The sequence below is a fragment of the Octopus sinensis genome, linkage group LG4, assembly GCF_006345805.1.
Source record: "Octopus sinensis linkage group LG4, ASM634580v1, whole genome shotgun sequence".
NCBI lineage: Eukaryota > Metazoa > Mollusca > Cephalopoda > Octopoda > Octopodidae > Octopus > Octopus sinensis.
Genome location: NC_043000.1, coordinates 162988047 through 163009524, shown reverse-complemented (window position 1 = coordinate 163009524; position 21478 = coordinate 162988047). Strand labels below are relative to the sequence as shown.

Here is a 21478-nt window from a genome sequence, read left to right as displayed (position 1 = left end):
GTTGCTACTGTTACTATTGTTACTATTGAGCCTGTCGAACAGTAGCTGGGTGAGAGCACTTATCGTTGACAAGATTATATAGGATCCGTAGATTCTTTTATCGACTTTTGTATAATTGCTGTACTTCCACTTCTTCATTTGATTTCGTTAATAAACTCTCACACGGTTTGTAACCCGTCTGTGCATATTCTCTTATTCCTTGCATTCAAGTGTGTTGAATTAGTAGAAAGAATTATCTATGACATCAAGGCCATACATTTCTGCGGGAAAGACAGTGTCTATTTATATCAACATTAGAGTGTGTGTGTGTGTGTGTGTGTGTCTTTGCGTCTGTGTTTGTACCCCGGTACCGCTTGACAACCGGTGCTGGTTTGTTTACGTCCCCGTAACTCTATTTGCATTTTCACACTAGTGCTTAACTGGTGTTTCATTATATCGACTTCGGATTAATCAAAGTTTGTTTCGACCAGGGCTGGATATTAATACTGCCCGTATCGGGACATAACAGAGTAACGAAAAAGAGGAAAGTGATTTCGTGCGACGCACTACCACCTCTGTCAATCCACCTCTGCCAATCCACCTCTGCCAATCCACCACTCTCCACAGATAGAGTGATATATGATATCTTTTATTTGTTTTAGTCATTAGATTGCGGCCATGCTGGGGCACCGCCTTCAAGAGCTTTTAGTCGAATGAATCAACCCCAGTACTTATTTGTTTTTGTTAGGCCTGGTGCTTATTCTATCGGTGTGACCTACCAGATCGCTAAGTTACGGGGACGTAAACACACCAACACCGGTTGTCAAGCGGTATTGTGGGACAAACACACACACACACACACACACACACACACACACACACATATATGAGTGTGTCCGCGTGTGTGCATGTGTAGATAGATTGATAGACAGATTGATAGATAGATAGATAGATAGATGGATATGACGGGCTTCTTTCAGTTTCTGTCTACCAAATCCACTCACAATGCTTTGGTTGGCTAGAGGCTATTTGTAGAAGACGCTGGCCCAAGATGTCACCCAGTAAGACCGAGCCCGGATCCATACGGTCCAGTAGCAAGCTTCTTACCACACAGTCACGCCTGTGAAATATATATTGTGCTGATTTGTTTATTTTCTATCATTTGTTTATTATAACTTGAACCGTGGACATGTTCTGCTTTCTTTCGTTCTTATTTATACTACTATTACTATGGCCTAGATAATAAAACCGAGGCATAATCAAGTGGTTGAATGGTGGGCTCTAAAAGCCCTACCTTGACATAGTTATTGGCCTGAAATCATTTAATAAGCGCTGAGAAATAGACTTTATTTCTCATCAGTTTTATATACAAATAAAAAAGTTTTCTTTTTCTAATTTTCTTTAATATTATTTTTCTTTTCTTTGTTGCTTTTACAGTTATATTTTTGTGGGAAACGCAACAAAAGCGAATAGGTGTATGGCGCATGAGTAATACAATTACATGTCTGTTTGCCTACCTGTCTATACATATGCACTCATGTATAAATATATAAGTATATATTATATACATGGTCTGATCAATAAGTATCCGTACTGTTGCCATAGTAACGAAGTTAAAGCACTCAGAGTGAAGCTACTTGACACAGATTGAATTTGGACTCTGCTGTGCGTGCCACCAAGTTTTAACGTTCTAGCTCACTTCCCCTGTTTACTGCAGTGCTTGGAAGGAAGGCGTGTAGTGTGTGATTGTCCCATTGACCATGAAAGTGAAAATTGAGCAGAGAATCCGCATCAAATTTTGCCACAAGCTTGGCAATACCTGCTCAGAGGCCTACGCAAAGATTTCAAAAAGTTTTCATCGTTCTCGACACAATCAAGGAGATATTGTGCAACTGAAACCCGAGTGTCTTTTTGGTCAACCCAAAGTAGTTTTGGCATAAACTTAGCAGACATGCATCTCATACCCAAATCTTCAGTGGTAATGGGACTGAACTGAACCGTAACTAATCTACACATCCTCTGATAACTCATGGATGGTGATTCGACGATTTCCCCTCACAGCTGCATGCATGTTTGCTATGTTTTTCTCAGTTTTGATGGTTGCTGCTCTTACAGAACATTCGCCACTATCGACATTTTTCGGCCATCTTGGAAACTTCTGAACCACCCGTACTCTTGTGTGCGGCTCATACACCGCTCTCCATTCACTTTCTGCAACTTTGCGTAGGCCTCTAAGCAGGTATTGCCATGACATCTTACTCTGTCATGGTCAGTGCGACGATCACACGCTACACACCTTCTTTCCAAGCACTGCTGTAAACAACGGAAGTGAGCTAGAACGTTAGAACTTAGTGCGCATGCACAACAGTGTAACAGTGTTCAAGGTTAATCTGTGCCAAACAGTTTCACTCTGCGTGCTTTAGCCTCATTACTATGGCAACAGTCCGGATATGTATTGATCAGGCCTCGTATATTCAAATGATAAACTTCTGGAAAGTTTTACAGGTTTTTACAGTTCCAGTGATGGATTGGATCTATAGTATTCGAATTAGTTTCCTCCTTTCTGGCTTTGGTATGTATATATGTATGTATGTACGCTTGTAGGGCAGTCTGTCTGAATAGTTGGATGGACGTATTGATGTATGTAACTTACATGTATACAAGCATACATGTATGATATATATATATATATATATATATATATATATAACGGGAAGGTTTACGAAAATAAACAAAAGACGAAGGCAGGTGGAGTACAAACAAACAATTGTATTAGTATGGCGCTCAGGAATAGAAATAAAACAAGTCTTTTACGTTTCGAGCCTACGCTCTTCGACAGAAAGATACACAGAAAAGAAACAAGGAGAGAAAAAAAATGCGTGTAGGAGGCGGCGAGCTGGCAGACACGTTAGCGCGCCGGGCGAAATGCGTAGCGGTATTTCGTCTGTCGTTACGTTCTGAGTTCAAATTCCGCCGAGATCGACTTTGCCTTTCATCCTTTCGGGGTCGAGAAATAAAGCACCAGTTTTGCACTGAGGTCGATGTAATCGACTTAATCCCTTTGCCTGTCCTTGTTTGTCCCCCATATGTTTAGCCCCTTATGGGCAATAAAGAAATATATATATATATATATATATATATATATATATATAGTCTATTGGCTGTAATAGGAGTAACCACTATTGAAATCCAACGTGCCAAGCGGCTTCACTCTGCGTGCTTTAACTTCGTTACTATGGCAACAGTCCGGATACCTATTGATCAGACCTCGTACATATGTATGTGTGTGTGTACGTATATATACATATTCAAGCACATCCATATCGCACGCGCATATACTCATGCATATGCTCTCTGTGTGTGTCTCTCTCTCTTTCACACACACATACACACATCAACCCACTATTGTTTACAGCGACAGAGAATATTTTGTTGCTAATATTGTATATATACATATGTATGTATGTATGTATGTATGTATGTATGTATGTATCTATCTATCTATCTATCTATCTATCTATCTATCTATCTATCTATCTATCTATCTATCTATACAACTAAGAAAGAAGAAAACAAAGGACCACTGATGCGGTCACAGGAATGTGACGAAAGAACTCTGGCCGAAATTAGATTAAGATTAATGTAAAAAATAAATAACGCTGAAGCAAAATAACACCAAATATATAGTGCGTGTGTTTTTATTGGCTAAACTGGCAAAATGACCATTCCGAAATATAACAATATCTGTTTCAACATACGACTTCACATAAAAAATCTTGCACAACAAATATATAAACGTATGTGTATATATATATATGTACACACACACACACACACACACACACACACACACACATATATATATATATATACATATATATATATGTATATATAATAATAATAATAATAATAATAATAATAATAATAATAATAATAATAATAATAATAATAATGATACTTAATCATTATTATATGTTTTATCTTATATTTGAACTTTCTATATGTAATTTTTTTAAATAGTATAATTCAATTTTTCGTTATTGAATTGATAAAAGGTGTTGTTTTTCTAATATATATATACATGTATGTATATATATGTAGAGAGGGATAGATAGATAGATAGATAGATAGATAGATAGATAGATAGATAGATAGAGATGGATAAAGAAGGGGAGAGAGATAGATAGATAGATAGATAGATAGATAGATAGAGAGAGAGAGAGAGAGAGAGAGAGAGAGAGAGAGAGAAAGCGCAAGAAAAACTTCTCAGAATAACATTTTCGCCACAAAATTTTCGAAGGCCGGATCATATCACTTGCGAATGCTATTTTCTAAGCGTAGCGTCTCTCAGAAGTATATAGACAGTTATATAAGCGTTTGTTAAAACAAAGCTTTCTCTGCCGCTAAATGTTTGTAGCAGAAACATTTGTGATTGATGCTGCGGTTTGTACCAGTGTGAAAATACATTTAACTAAGAAAATATGCAAAATCGAAATAAACATCGACATGTTTTTTCAAAGAAATAATTGATCAGAAAACAAGCAAGTGATATTTGGGAGGAAACCAAAAAATAAGAAGCTAGAAATTTCGAATTCAAATTCAGGTTGCTTTTGCTTTTTATCTGCTAGCAGAAACCACCGCATAGCAAATGGATGTATATATGAGAGGTAAGCCTCATAATTGTAGTTTAATCCTAGATCCACCCTGATTAATCATATTCTAGCTGTAGTCATTGCTTTGCGTTATTGGATCTTTTCGCTTTGAACGACAATTTTTAACATAATTTCTAGGTAACTAAAAAATTTTACATTTCGTATACTGGTAGAATGTGTTTATAAAACATCTTTTTCTCTTGACTTCATAGAGAAAATTCTATAGTTTGTAAGATATTTGTTGTTTTTTTGTTCTTCACTTTCTGCAATTTCAACCAATCAATGACGTCTATTGAGTTAAAAAGCATTCTGTGCCGTATGGATATGTCCCTCGTCTAAGAAACAGATTGGGTTTATTTACATTTGTGAAGAAAAAAAGATACCATTCCCCCACCCCTAACCCTAACCCTAACCCTAATTAACCTTAACCCTAAAAGAGATTGAAATGCAATAGATCGATTCTAGGGTCATAATTATGGGTGACAATTTCATATGACACCGCTAGAAAAAACTGCCGTTCAAACCGAAAAGATACGCGTTATTTTTTGTCTTTTTTGTTTTGTTATCAGAACTTTTTTACACTAAGCAAAGTGTTCTCTCTTTCCAGAGAGTGGCCGGGGTGTGATTTCAGCAATATTTGGTTACAATTTCTAGCAGTCAAGGTGGCCACGTAGAGACATTCCTGCTCTTGTTATTTAGCCCCTGGACAGTCTTGATGTAGCAGCTCAATCAACAAAATGCATTCAAATCGTGACCGTCCTGCGTCACTTTGTAATGTCTGCGACTACAAATCAATATCCAGAGGGTTCGTCCCTCTGTTAAGACTGAGCAGCAAAGAACAAGAGTTTTTTTTTCATAAAGCAATGCCAATAGAGGTGTATTTAGGCGAGTGTATGATGATTGCTATTTCTAACAAGTCAAGTGCTAAGTTATATTTTACCATCATAAAAATGCTCGATCATGAAGTTAAAAGACTTTTAAAATTCCGTTGTTTAACAATACAGTAGAAAGAAGAATTGAAATATTTTTTCTTCGTTTAAATACCGAATGTGTTTTATTTGAGTAAAGAAATCAAAATTTGACGTACAAACTGATGTGGAGGCAACTGATACTAACATCAACAAACATTTATTTTCCATTTGTCTTTTCTATAATGGTTCAAGAGCACAACAGAGGTAACAATATACCTAGTTCTTTAAGCATATATAGGAAAGTTTGTGTTTATGCATAAAGATATCCATTCATGGTAGGCTCAATCGAAGATTTTGTTTCACTTAATTTATAATCAAAATACAAGTGTTCTCTAGTTGTATTTTGTACATGGTGGCTCTTATTAAAAAATAAGTCATGTTTCAAATTTTAATACAACAATCTATTTGGATTCTTGAGTAAGATGCGCTGGTGTGGCTGTATGATTAACAAGTTCGGCCTCACTTTATCTTCTACTTTATTATCGGGATGGCCAATGTTTTGCGAGTGAAATTTGGTAAGCAGAAATTACCCATTGTGTGTATGCACGCGTGTACACACAAACACACAAACACACACATTTACTTCAGGGATGTGTTTGTATGTGGACTTTTCCGTGTCTCTCTTTACGCTGATAATGCTTAACAAATATTGTTCTTTGCTTATGTCCCGTAACTTGATATCGATAAGGTAAACTACCAAGCTTAAAAGGTGACCAAAACTTTTCAAGGGCTTATGCATGGTCGTAGTCCAATGATTGAAATAAGAAAATGAACAAAAGAATAATCAAGAAAATATTATTTTCTCATCATATTTCGCCCACGGAAACTACAGTTGAATTTAAAACATTAATTCTTATATGGTGGCGGATAAATTAAACCCACGTCCTTTATGACTTGAATGCAGAATGCATTTATAATAAGTTGTTTACTCTGATTAACTGTGATTTTAGAAAACCTATGATCAAAAATGTTCCAGCCACGATCAACCCAATTATCTTACACATTATTAGTCAATGTGACCGTTTTAAAAATAGTATGATGTGATTTGAGAGAAGTTGGATAATTCTCAATGCATATCTCGAACGATTGAGTAGCGGCTTCTTTGCTGGTTCGTGTAGAAATCGATCGATATTCTAAATCTTCACAGAATAAAGAAAATAAGACAGAAAAAAGTGTTATATATATATATATATATATATATATATCGCAATAATGAACGTTAGTTTACAAAGACAACTTAATTACGGAAATATTTGGGTCCTTGATCAGTGTGATTATCAGCGTGAAAGGGCGAATTAAACATTTTATTTCAACAGATAAGCTAGTGACCTTTTAAAGGGTATGTTTAGTTAAACAATGTTGGCTATTTTGGTATAGTCACACTTATATACTATGTTAGTGTTGAAAATATTCAAGTTTTTATTACGAAGCATGAAGAAACACTGAAGGAAATTAATAATTATAAATTAAAGAAAATTTTGGAAGTATGAGAAACTCATGTCTGTTTCATTTGAATTGTATTTTACAGTAACGAAAGAACAGTTATCAGATACTTCAAGTTACCGATGTCTGAAGGTGAAACACGCTAAAATATTCAACGGTACATTTTGGATTTCTCTAAAAGGTGAGTTTTCTAAAATCTCCAGCTACATTTTAAAACATTTTGTGCAGACTTTCAAGGATTAGTTATGTTGAATATTCAATGTGTATTGGTAATAAAAAAAATAAACCCAAATAATCACATATATATATATATATATAATATATATATATATATATATATTATATATATATATATATATATATGTATATATATATGTATATATATATATTTATAAATAATAGAAATATGTTTCAAAAAGAAAATAGAAACTACACGTGGAAAATATATGGGGAAAGTAAGAAGAAAAAAGCGAAAATGCACATTGGAAATCGAAAAAAAAATAAAGGCTTTTTATGAAAAGTAGCGATAAATAAATAGAATTAGATGAACTGAAGTAGATTTAAGAGGAATTGAATTCATTATTTTGAATTGTTAAAGAGATTCAAAATAATGAATTCAATTCCTCTTAAATCTACTTCAGTTCATCTAATTGTATTTATTTATCGCTACTTTTCATAAAAAGCCATTATTTTTTTGATATTCAATGTGCATTTTCGTTTTTTTTTCTTCTTACTTTCCAAAGTGGTTGGATGTTTAAAAAAATTAAAAAGAGTGAAAAAACTACAGAAGGCTTGTGTTATAAGGTTAAAGAATATATTTAAGTCGTTATGTTAGAAAAATGTTAGAAAATTTTGTGTATAGGAACGAAACCGGTTATTTCTCCCAAAACTATGTTACTATACACAAGATTTTATAATATTTTTCTAACATAACGACTTAAATATATTCTTTAACCTTATAACACAAGCCTTCTGTAGTTTTTTCACTCTTTTTTATTTCATATATATATATATATATTTCTATACGAAAAATATATAGTCTAACGACTAACTCGTCCTTTGTGCTAGGCCACTGGTAATAATAATTTATTTTATTACCCTATTTTATTATGTTTTATATATATATATATACATACACCCTAACCACTAAACCACGTGCCTTCGTAAGGTCGTGAGTTCAAATCCCAGCGAAGTGTTGTGTCCTTGAGCAAGACACTTTATTTCACGTTTCTCCAGTCCACTCAGATGGCAAAAATAAGTAATACCTGTATTTCAAAGGGCCAGCCTTGTCACACTCTGTGCCACGCTGAATCCCCCTGAAAGCTACGTTAAGGGTACACGTGTCTGTGGAGTGTCCAGTCACTTGCACGTTAATTTCACGTGATCGTACCAGTTGGGACCCTCGTCGTCGTAACCGACGTATGTATGTATGTACACACACACACACACACACACACACACATATGTATCGTGACACTCCGTCGGTTACGACGACGACGAGGGTTCCAGTTGATCCGATCAACGGAACAACCTGCTCGTAGAATTAACGGGGAGAATCAGCGTGGCATAGAGTATGACAAGGCTGGCCCTTTGAAATACAGGTACAATAGAAACAGGAAGAAAGAGTGAAAGAAAGTTGTGGTGAAAGAGTACAGCAGGGTTCGCCACCACCCGCTACCGGAGCCTCGTGGAGCTTTAGGAGTTTTCGCTCAATAAACACCCACAGCACTCGGTCTGGGAATCGAAAACGCGATCCTACGACCGCGAGTCTGCTACCCTAACCACTGGACCATTGCGCTTCTCTCTCTCACACACACACACATGTATATACTACAGTTGTATCTTGAAAAAAATCAGGTAAAAATAAGATATGTTCTTCATTTCAATTAACTTCCTGTTTTAAAGAGCTAAAGGAACTTTATACTGCGAAACCTTGTTTAAATAGAAACCTCTGAAATAAAAAAGAACATAAAGCAATAAACATGTCTATTGTTTTAGGATCGTTAACACGCCGAACAAAAAGCTTGTAATCGACTTACACCCTTTCCCGAACTTGCTGGCCTTGTGCCAAAATTTGAAATGAATATTAACCGTAAATTCAGTGCTCCAGAAGAAAATAGGAACAAACGTTGAAAATTGTTAGAGCAAATAAATCACAACATTAATTTCGAATATTTCACTTTGGCAAATGATCTAGGGAAATGAAATGTAAATACTGTCTTTACATTTAACCCGAGTACGAGATAAAATGTAAAAAACGATATTTGTTTTATCTCGAAAGACAAGCTTAATGGAGAGGACTCTAATAAGCTGTGCCTAACAAATTAGATGTGGAATACAATGTTTGTCAGAAGTAACTTTATTCTAAACTGTTTAGGCCATTATATTATGAACGTTATTAACAACAACAATAGGAATAATATTGGTTTCAAATTTTGGCACAAGCCCAGCAATTTCAGAGGAAGGGGTAAGTCGATTACATCAACCCCAGTGTTCAACTGGTACTTATTCTATCGACCCCAAAAAGGATGAAATGCAGAGTCGACTGCGACAGAATGTGGATTCAGAACGCAAAGACGGACGGAATGCCGCTAAGCACTTTGACCGGCGAGCCAAAGAATCTGTTAGTTTTCCATCGAACGATGATAACAACAACAACAACAACAATAATATGGAAGAATAGCCCCATACTGAATAACAACATGGACGTGTTACACAAGGCTCCCCATTCAAAAACAAATCTAATCCAATAACATCGATGGAATTAGATAAAGGAACCTATAGAAGACTTGAAGGATGCAGTCTTTTAACGAAAATAATAATAATAATAATAATAAACGAAATTTTGCTCCCATACAAAGCACAGTTTCTCCTATGAACGATGTCTCAGTGAAACATGTGCGAAACACACACACAAAGTCAAAACCGGAAAGTTTACAAATTATAAAATAGAAATGGAACAAAATTGGAAGTGCAGAAATTGAATAATTACGCATTCACTCGAATGTCTACGCAATCATTTATACATTTTGATATCCATAGGACTACACATACATCTCAATGTTTACACAACTACGGGAAATTTACAGGACACACATTCATGCATATGAAAACACGTGTCACAAACGAAGCAAAAATCAAAAACAAAACTTTTTTCTTTTTTCTTTTTTTATTTTTCGAACTAACACAGACAGAGCGAACCATTCATAAGTTTAAATCATCGCAAAAAACAAAAAAAAAAAGGAACGTTCGGAGATAAACCCATGAAAAAAATACAGACGAATACAGATCTGATAGTCTTAAGAAGCTACGGTACGAGCAATGTTTACATGCAGAGAACTCGGTGACAGTGTTGTCTCAAAAAATTGTCCCTAAACAGACAAATCCGTCCCCTAATGTCAACGTCGAAGCTCGTCATGCCTCAATGATAACAAATCAAATTACAAAGCAGATTAGTCGTCGACCGGATCACAAAGGTCCACGTACTCGATATCGATCTGTTAGCCTGAAGAAGCTACGTTACGAGCAATATTTACATACAGAGAACTTGAAGACGGTGTTGTCTCAAAAGATTAACCCTAAGCAGACAGATCCGTTCTCTAATGTCAACGTCGAAGCTCGTCACGCCTCACTTTAACAAAGCAAAATAGAAACCGGAATGGTCATCGACCAGATTACAAAAGGCCACGTATTCGAATGAGGAACCAGATTCGAGTCCGAAAATCAGCTACTGGTTCAAACCTTCCTGACACACAGAAGCTGGAAGTACCCCACAACTGGAATATTCCAACAGATGGCCATCCATGCTCGTCATCAAACAACCAAAAGAAAAGTAATGAAAAATGGTCTAGGGAAGATAATAAGAAGTTCTTACGGCCTTCTACCATGCCATATATTTCCCCACAAATAAATCTAATACTGTACAAACCTACTTAAACTGGAGACAGAAATACCTTGTAGTAAGACCCTACATGAACAGTAACAAACTTGCCAACGTCAGAAGAAATATTATGAAAATAAATTACTAATTGAAGTAGAGATTGACCAAATTAAACAATCAGTAAAGGATAAAAAGAACGAAGCTGCAGCTAAAGAAGATACTACAGAGGAAATAATTATAGACCAGCCTAGGGCTGATGAAAATGCAGCAATGATTGAAAGAGTTAATATAACTAATAAGCAGAGTGAAATACTCTCTGAACCAATCATAAACGCTAAAGCAGATGAAAATTAAATAGAAATTGACCCAACAGTACTACATGATGTAAAAAAAAATCAAATCATGATTGAATGGCTGAAAATTAAAGAAACCAGTACGAATGAACGCGATACTCTCCCAAAAGTTCGCAATTCTAACCAAAACCTGAAAATAATTGGTAAAATCTGCCTTGCACTTAAGGATTTAATTTCAGCTAATGATGTAGATATTACATATCGTAACCATCTGTACTATGCATCCACGAAAATCTCAACGATTCTATGTGGTGAAAAAATTACAAAACGCCAACATTCTCACAAAAAGCCTTCTTGGTAAGAGCGTATTCAACACCAAATTAAGCTACTTAAGTTTAACAAGACTATGAAACCTACAAAAACCCGAAAGTTAAAGAGATAATATAGTATGAAAACCATATTTGACATTGATACCACCATAGACACCATCAAGCAAAAGGTATGTGTTAAAGCTGCTTGCATAGCAAGGTATGAAAAGAGTGTTAGATTCTTCAAGGACAACAACATGTTCAAAAATAGCCCCCAAAATGTTTACAGGAAGATTGGGAAGATACCAGTTACAGTAAAGACTGTCCCATCAAAAGAAGAAGTGCAGGAATTTTGGAATAAAATTTGGGCAGTAGAAAAAATACACAATGAAAAGGCTCCTTGGATTGATAGAATATTTACAGACTTAGACTCCTTAGAGGAGCAAAAGTAGGAGGATGTCAAGGTAGAAGATATAAGATCTGCTCTCAGGAGGTCAAGCAAATGGAAGTCTCAGGAAAGGATAAAATTCCTAACTTCTGGTTGAATGCCTTCCCAGAGAGCCATGAACTACTAACAAAACTTTACAACGATGTTTTGCAATATCCTAGTATGATCCCCTCTTGGCTAGTTAATAGTTTAACATTCCTACTTCCAAAAAATGAAGAAACAAAGGAACCCAAAAAACTATCGGCCCATAATCTGCTTAACAACAATTTATAAAACGCTAACATCTGTCCTTAGTTTCGTGGACGGGTCTTCCCCAGCACTTCATATCTACAACCATCTCGGTCTACTGCCATTTTCTCCGTGAGCCCTAACATCCTAAGATCAATCCTCACTACTTCATCTTCAATACGTACCATCCACTTTCAACGGCAGTCACTTCTGTATACAACTGTCTTCACTCATACGCATCACATATCCAAACCAACGCAGTTTCCTCTCCTGAAAACTACATTTAACTCTTCTTATGCCTAACTTTTCTCTCAGCACAGTTGTGCTTTTTCGATCTAGTATATTGTGATAAATACATGTCTAGTGTTGATTTGTAACCTTGCATCATTTCATTGTTTTGCTCTCATTTATAACTATACATTGAGAAGGGTTTTATTTCCAAGACTTTAAACACCACTCGTTTTAAGATGAGAAAGTAGATGAAATCAAAGTGTGCTTATCAATACAGATCAGACTGCTTACCTTTATTTTTTTATAAATGTATATACCTTTTGGTCTGCTTTCTTATTTATTTTTCTTTTCCTTATTTTTGTTCTTAGATCATGTGCGTTTGAACAGAAAAATCACGAGGTAGAAAGATACACCAAGAAACAAGCGAGTAAGAAGTTAAAAACAAAACAACAACCACAACAACAGAAATAACCTTACTAACAACAAAATAACTGTAGTTCAGTATTTATCAGAGAAAAGTTGATAATCTTAAGCGTTTGTTTGAAATTATACATAAGATGGATGGTGAGTGTTACTTAATCTTGTTTATCAACACAAAAGTAGGAAGGAGAATGTATGGGCAACTGATAGGCGTAGGGAGCTTTTAGAGTTAAGGGCAGTTAGCTTTAAATATTACAGATTTTAAAGATTTATTGCCCGATTCAGTTAATGAGGTGAAGGTAAGATATACACTAGTAGCAACACACTTGTCAATTTAAGGTTTGCTCTATGAAGATGGATTTAACACGACAATCTATAACTTGGATAGGTTTTGGTAATGTTAGGAACGGTCCAGGTCATATCTAACATGAAAGACGTACGGGTGTATTAGACACTTCTCAATTTCTGCAGTGCATATTCAGGTAAACTGTTTTTAGCGCATTGAAGCTTGTAATATTCAAAGCAACTCCAGGTGGTGAACTAGCAGAACCGTTAACAAGCCGGGCAAAATACTTAGTGGCATTTCGTCTGTCATCACGTTCTGAGTTCAAATTTCACCGCGGTCAATCTTGCATTTCATCCCGCTGGGTCGATAAAATAAATAACAGTCGATCACAAGTACTTGGATCGGTGTATTCGACTTAACCACATTCCCAAAATTGCTGGGCTGCTGCCAAAATGTGAAACCAATATTCAAAGCAACTTTGCATATAGAAGACGGGGTGATATTTTGGAGACTTTTCATTGGAAAAAAAGTGAGTCTTATATACGTTCTATACTTCTTATATACTTATATACCTTCTATAATAGCACTTCATGGGCCACAATAACTCACCTGATTAGAAAGCTGATCTTTGCCATGGTTATTGTTGGTTTGTCTGGTATTTCTTAGAGAAATTTGTACGAGTATTGTTTGAATGTTTTGGGTTTGTTTTCTTCTTTGATATATTTTGCAACACACACACACAGAAAGACAGACAGACACACACACACGTATGTATGTATGTATGCATGTATGTATGTATGATTGTGTGTATCTTAATGTATTCTGTTCACCGGCGTTAATTAGTTGCAGTAATTTCTCCATAAGAGGGACTAAATATCTAAATGAACATCATAACTCGATAGGTGTACTCAGTTGAGTATCAATCTCAACAATTGGGGCCGAAATTAATTAAAGACCCTTGAATGTGGTACCCCAGTTTGGTAGTAGTGCAGTGATTAAAACTAGCCAGATGCTTAAATGGATTGTAAATCAACTTAGCTTGAACATGTAATCGAAACTATTATATGAATTCGTTTATGTAATGTAATGCTGCTTACTCCGCACGGCCAGACATTGGTTACTACAGCACAATCACACACATATACTAACGGAGTACCGACAATCCAGCGCCGATAATTCAGCGCCGATAATTCAGCGCCGATAATTCAGCGCATGTGATATATGTAATTTAATATTATATTATAGTGGTGTTGGTTGTATATCTAAAACACATGTACATGCAACCTACAAACACAGCAGTCATAGAATAGATGGATCCAAACAACGGCAGTAATTTTATTCAGCTGAATACACGTCATTGATTGGTTGAAATTACCGGAATACGAGAACTTTAACGTGAAATAACTTCGTAAATATAAGTTTTTCTCAAAAATGCTAAGAGTAAAAGATGTTTTATATGACACAATCTACTAGTGTCCGAAGTTTGTTACAAAAAATTATTTTTTTCAAATCTGTAGGTCAAAAGGTAAAAATCAGAATAGATTAACAATACATAAACAAAAATCATACATACACATGAAACACACATCAGCAAGAAATATAAACATATATACACATCCCATACGAAACGTCAACTATACACCTTTTGAATTTCCTATGAAAATTTAACTAGCTAACTACTGGTTCAAAGTAGTTTAGTATTTATTGCTTTTTAAACATCTTGGGTCAGTAGAGAGAGACTAACGGTGAATCAATCTTACTGATCCGTTGTTTAGTATTTTTTGCTTTTTAAATATTTTGATTCAACAGACTGAGACTGGCGATGCATCAATAAAATTTTTTAATTAGTTGGACACTAACCGCAATGGGGGGAATTTGCGCTGAATTGTCTAGCGCTGAATTGTCGCGTCACGATGCAAAAACCCACCCAAAGACAGGAGAGAGTGAGAGAGAGAGCAAAGTGAGTGTAGGTGTAGACAAGTATATACTGAAGTGCATAACGAGAGAGAGAGAGATCTTGTTTCATTGGGGATGTCATATTTATTTGTGCAAGTATGTTGCATGTTCTCCTATTTCTATGCACAGGCGCGAGTGATTTTGTGAGTGTGTGCGTGTGTGTGTGAGTGCGTACGCGTGCGTGAGTGTGTGTGTGTGTGTGTGTGTGTGTGTGTGTGTGTGTGTGTGTGTGTGTGTGTGTGATACGAAAATGCACATGCTGTTAATATATCTCCGTTGATTTCGACAATATGTATCCTGTTGTTCGATAAATTTCAACGACCTGCTTATCGAATTATAGTGTAAGTTTCCCAAAACACGTATACTTTCGATATAATCCTTTTATGTGAAAGTGTGTGACAGTTGTGACAGAGTGTGATAAGGTCATAGCTTTAAATTACTGGCACACTCTATCAGATGGGTTTTCGCATAATTTCTAACCATCCAATTTAATTCACAAGACAAGAGACCATACAAGACTATGGTAAAAAAAAAAGACATGTCCAATATGCCGCGTAATGGAATCGAACGCATGGTTTCGGGATTGAGAAACGATCTTATCCATTTTTGGCTATATCGCTTTCTCATTTATATATTTGAAAGGGGAGAAAATGACTTCACTGGTAATTCTAATCAATTTTTTAATAATAAAATTTTACAGTTTAGTTTGTAGATCTAGTCGTATATACATACATATGCATACCCACACATACACCTATATATGCATACATGTGTGTACACACACACACACACACACACATATATATATATATATATACATACATACACACACATATATATATATGTGGGATGTTAGTATATATATATATACACACACACACACACACCACACACACACACACACACACACACACACATATATATATATATACTAATATCCCACACGACTTAGGAATTGAAGCTGTTGACTTCTGGATCACAAAACACCCAGATTCCATTTCAGGGAGATTCCCGAAAGAGTTTATTTTGGAAGGGTTCAAATTAACATTGGAGAACAACCACTTCCTCTTTGATAACCAACTGTATTTACAAATAAAAGGAACGGCCATAACCTCCAAAGTACCCCCAATATATGCAGCACTCGGTATGGGTTGCCTAGAGTCAAAACTATATTCCCAGCTGCAGGAAACCTTCAGTCACGACTTCTCTACCTACATTAATAACAACTGGAAACGTTACCCAGAGGATTGCTTCATCTTCTGAGATAGAAGCCAAGAAGATCTGTAAAGATTCCATTCCATTATAAACAGGCTTCACGATGCAATGTAATTTACCATGGAATGTAATAGAAAGGGACTACCGTTTCTGGATATCCCTATCTTAAAAAAAGGGGAAAATATCGAATCTGACCTATTTTACAAACTAACAGACACACACCAATGCTTAAATTTCCAATCAGCAAACCCTTCATATACCAAAAGGAACATTCCCTTTAACATATCAAGACGCATCTGCACCATAGTAACACACCCCACACTACAGGAAAAAAAAGATTATAAGAACTAAAATGGTTCTTTAAAAAACAAGAATATCCGGTGAACCTCATCAATACGGCCATCTCCAAGGCCCAGAGCATTCCAGTGACAACCCTGAGAGAAACAACTCAACAAAACAAGGAAAAAAACCAGTAATCGTCATTCATAACCAACCAAGGAACTTCAACATTGTAAAAGCCGCCAAACAATATTTCCCAATTCTCCAGCGATCCCCCAAAATGAATGCACTCATAAAAGATTCACAAATAATCACCCAACCTAGAAAAGCTGCTCACCAAGGCGAAATTTACATCTAACTTTGAAACAATGTAAAGTAAGAGGTGCGGAAACCCTCGATGCGGAACTTGTGAATATAATGAAGATCCTTTAAAAAACAATGATATTTTCAAAGTTATTGCAAACATGAATTGCAAAACAAGAAACTTAATTTACTATGCAACTTGCTTACAATGTAAAGAATACCAGATTGGTGAAACCGGAACGGAACTACATAACGTAGTTGGTGTACATAAGAAACAAATTAGAGACTCCTCAGTCAGAAACGCCACCTGAAGTGAACAATTCGCAACATACGGAAACGGAAAATTCCCAATCTTCCTCTTCTTTAAGTTATGATGGGACAACAAATATTTCCGGAAATATAAAGAATTCTTCACACTACTGAATAAAAAAAAATTCAAAAATTCTACTCCCCCACCCCAATAACGGGATTCTCTTTTTGCTTTAAAATAATGATGCATATATCCAAATAGAAGTGGATCGCACACGCACACTTTCAATCATTCGGTCATTGGAGAGAACAACCCTCGAAGGTACACTACCATTTTAATCTCCCCCCCCAATATATACGTGAACTTAAATACTTGAGTAGTGTAGATGTATATACATATGTAAGTGTATGTATGCATGTGTATGTAGGTATATATACATATACAGGTGTGAATGCATGTATAAATAGATCGATACGTATGAACTAGAATATATATGTATGTGTGCATGTTTGTGTGTATATATACATAGGTTCTTCCCATAAGTAATGCGTTTTTATCAGTTGCACGAACTAAAAGTCGGAGGTTGACGGGACAAACTACCTGCATCAACTTGCTATGAAAGCAAGTAGTAATTTTACCCTGTGCTTGTTCTTAGTGTAAGGTTTGAAGAGTGCAGTTCGATTTTGACAGTTATTTTTTCAAAGCTATAATGGAAATAAAGGAGCATATTCGGCATATTTTGCTTCATGAGTTCAATAAAGGTAACAATGCAACGGAAAGTACTAGGAATATTAATGCATTATATGGGTATCAGAAATAAGCGTAAGCCAGTGTCAACGGTAGTTCCAGAAATTCCGAGCCGGAAACTACAGCCTAGAAGACAAGCCTTGTCGTGGAAGATCTGTAGAGCTTGACGAGGATATCCTGCAAACCCTGGTGGAGCAAAATCCCATCGTAACAGTTGAGGAACTGACAGTGAAGTTTGGATTTGGTCATTCAACCATTCATCGACACCTGCGGGGCCATCGGAGAAGTCAGCAAATTAGGTCAATGTGTTCCTTAAAAACTTTCCGAGTCTAATCGCGTGCAGAGAATGAATGTGTGCCCTTGTTTGCTGTCATGTCTAACGAATGAATAATTTTGGAACGAACAGTGACTGGTAACGAGAAATGGGTTCTCAATAAAAATGTCAAGCACCGAAGACAGTGGCTAAAGAAGGTCTTCACCCACATAACGTGTTGTTATCTGTTTGGTGAGATATGAAAGGTTTAGTCTATTTTGAACCTTTAAACTCAAACCAAACAATAACAAAGGAGATCTGCTGCGAGTAGCTTGAGCGGCTTAAGTCAGCACTAGAAGAAAAAACGACCATCTTTGTTTTCAAGATGACAGGTGTTCTTCCATCAGGATGGTGTTCGGCTACATACAGTGACGATGACATTTCAAAGGTTGGAGCAGTTTGAATGAGAAACGATGCCCCACCCACCATATTCGCCGGACATTGTCCAATCTGATTATCATTTATTCCGCAGTCTTCTAAATCTCTTGGACTGAAAAAATATGAATTCTGTAGACGAGGCCAGAACAGTATAGTAGGAGTATTTTTCGTCACGGACAAGTGAATTTTCCAAAAGGGGTCCTTGAAAGACTACCAGATAGATGGAAGAGCATTGTAGAAAATGAAGGAGAGTATATTTATCTTAATTTTGAAAAATAAACGTATAAAAAATCGCATTATTCAGGGATGACCATAGATATTTATATATGTGTAATATGTACATATATATATATATATATATATATATATATATATATATATTATATATATATATATATATATATATATATATATATATATATATATATAATGTATGTATATATACATGTATATATGTGTATGTATATATGTATGTACATATAGGTGTATGTGTGTATGCACATGTGCGTACATATGACTAGATCTACAAACCAAACTGTAAAATTATATTAGAAAATTAAATTGATTGGAACTACCAGTGAAGTCGTTCTTTTCCTTTTTCAAATATACTTAACTGTACCAAGGATTTCATACAGACACACACACACGCACACAAGCATACCTATATAATAATAATAATAATAATAATAATGATAATAACATCGAAAAATATCTTAGAAATGAGAACCCAGGTTCGAAATTTCCCCAAGACACCCGATGAAGGCTGGAACGTATATCAACCGAAGCGTTGTGTTAACAGCAAAGAAGATGAAGGCAAATATCCATCAAATGTAAATAATGTACAAAATTCCTCATCTCTTAAATATAGAACTGTATTCGTATGTTTTCGATTTATGTGTCAGTGTGCATGTGTACAGGTATGTTGTGTTTTATATACGTACAGACTTCTACACATACAAAGACATGTTTCTATATTCAAACTCATTAATATGTCTCTTCTAATATACCCGTTTCTATTTTATTTGCAGCGGAGAATAATGAAATACCATTCGATGGTTGGTGGCTACCACCAAGCGTAACCACAAAAATGAATGTAGAAACAATAGAATTCTCTTTTGCCCTTGGAGGATTTTTATTGCTAATCATTTTAGTACTTTTATGTAAATGTTTCATGTTCCATCGTCACAGGAAACAATCATCTTCGCCACCTGCTGAACCTAATCACGATATCAACTCAGTTCCTGTAGTTATACCATCATTCAGTATTTCCATTATATCGAAACCGACTTTGGAGACAGTAGAAAATGGGGAAAAGTACTACTTGGCAGCAGCTTGAAAAAACAATGCTTTACTGAAAGAGGAAAACGAAACAAATTTAAACAATAGCACTACGGGTCAATCAGCAATAAACAGCTGCCAAATTTACTTTTGCTGACCATGGTGCCACAATTCAAAAGGAAATGAGAGAATACGAATTGACACTGCAAAAGCCAAATTTTTAAACTTTATATATAAGTTATGAAAAGACTAATTTTACGGGTTTACAATATTCTTAGACTTAACCTTAACTAACACTCTAATTCTAGTTCTAATGTTAACCCATATTCATAAAGACCTCATTGTGGAAGGCATTCATCTAGCGGTCAATACCAAAGAGAGGGCTGACTTCAACGGGTGATCGACTGTTGCATACCAAATATAACACTCAAACCTAATCGGTTATAGCTAAAATGCCAAAACTGTTCAAAATATTTGAGGTTCATTACTTGGTCAGCTCCGCGTTGTTTAATCCAGGCCTGCGGAGGAACCTGACTTTAGTATATTTAGGAAACTGAAAACACTTGTTGAATGTACAAGGGTGTCAGGTGACTAAGTGAAAATTGTAAATTGTCGGTATCTTCTCACCGACATCATAGTATGTCAATGGTTTTCTGAAGATACCGCAATATAAAATGGTTTAGTGCAGTAAGCACTACAGAACTGTAAAAGTCGATGAGCATCTAATTAACTTGTGCTGTGTTCAAAGCCTCTCATGAGGGTTAAGGTTTTATTGGTTCCATCTCGAAATCAGTCAGATTTCATCAAGAACATTCATGCAACTTAAACGTTCATCTGACAAATGATGCGTTAAATCACCTGATTACTCTATATTGTAACATTCAATTTACCAAATAAATATTAAAATTCTTAATATTAAATAAATTCATGTCATATAATGAAAAGTGGATTCTAACATTACAGGTAGAGCCTTCCTTTGGAAAAGTGTTAAATAGTTGTACATTTAAATGCACCGTATGTGCTTCATTTCCTAAACCCACCCCACGAGAAAGAACCCTGTCTGTGATGTAAGAATATAATTTTATACACGTTCCGTAATTTTTTTTATTTCTCAGGAGAAGGCCTCTTCCAAAAATGTTACAATTCTCTTCTCTTGATTGTATGCAGAACTCATTAAATGACATTTAATATAAATATTACGAATTTGATTGACTGTTTTGCTGACACCAACCCTGAATACTTTCTTTGTATTATAGTTTTATACATATATCTATATATATATATTTTTACAAGAAAATTATATAACTCAGATATTGTCCAGTTTCTATATTGTCTTATTGTTTTACTTGTCTGAGTATCGATGCTGATGTTTCACAAAATATTGAAGGTAGGATATCCAAATATTTTACCGATAATTACTAAGCAACATATCAAAAAATAAAACCAAAAGGAATTTGTGTTTTTCGAAACTTGTAAATTTGTTATATTATTTAAATGTTTACTGAGCGAGCTACGAATTGTAGGATAACAATAACATCGTGTACAGAGAAAACGTAATGGAAGTAGATTTACGTGTATCGAAACCATAGATTCTGGTATGAGTAGCTTTGAGTTAATAGT

The 21478-nt window shown here is 35.4% G+C and overlaps 1 long non-coding RNA gene across 4 annotated transcripts in view; it reads left to right on the top strand.

Moving 5' to 3' along the window:
- Window positions 1-21478, top strand: part of LOC115211007 — a 56126-nt gene extending 34648 nt beyond the window's left edge. For 3 of the 4 annotated variants that reach the window (XR_004998938.1, XR_004998936.1, XR_003881457.2), the window contains exons 2-4: window positions 7131-7226; window positions 12802-12997; window positions 19609-21478. This is a non-coding gene — a long non-coding RNA (uncharacterized LOC115211007). Of the gene's footprint in view, window positions 1-4182; window positions 4647-7130; window positions 7227-12801; window positions 12998-19608 lie in introns of all 4 variants that reach the window. The other variant, XR_004998937.1, reaches the window with a different exon arrangement.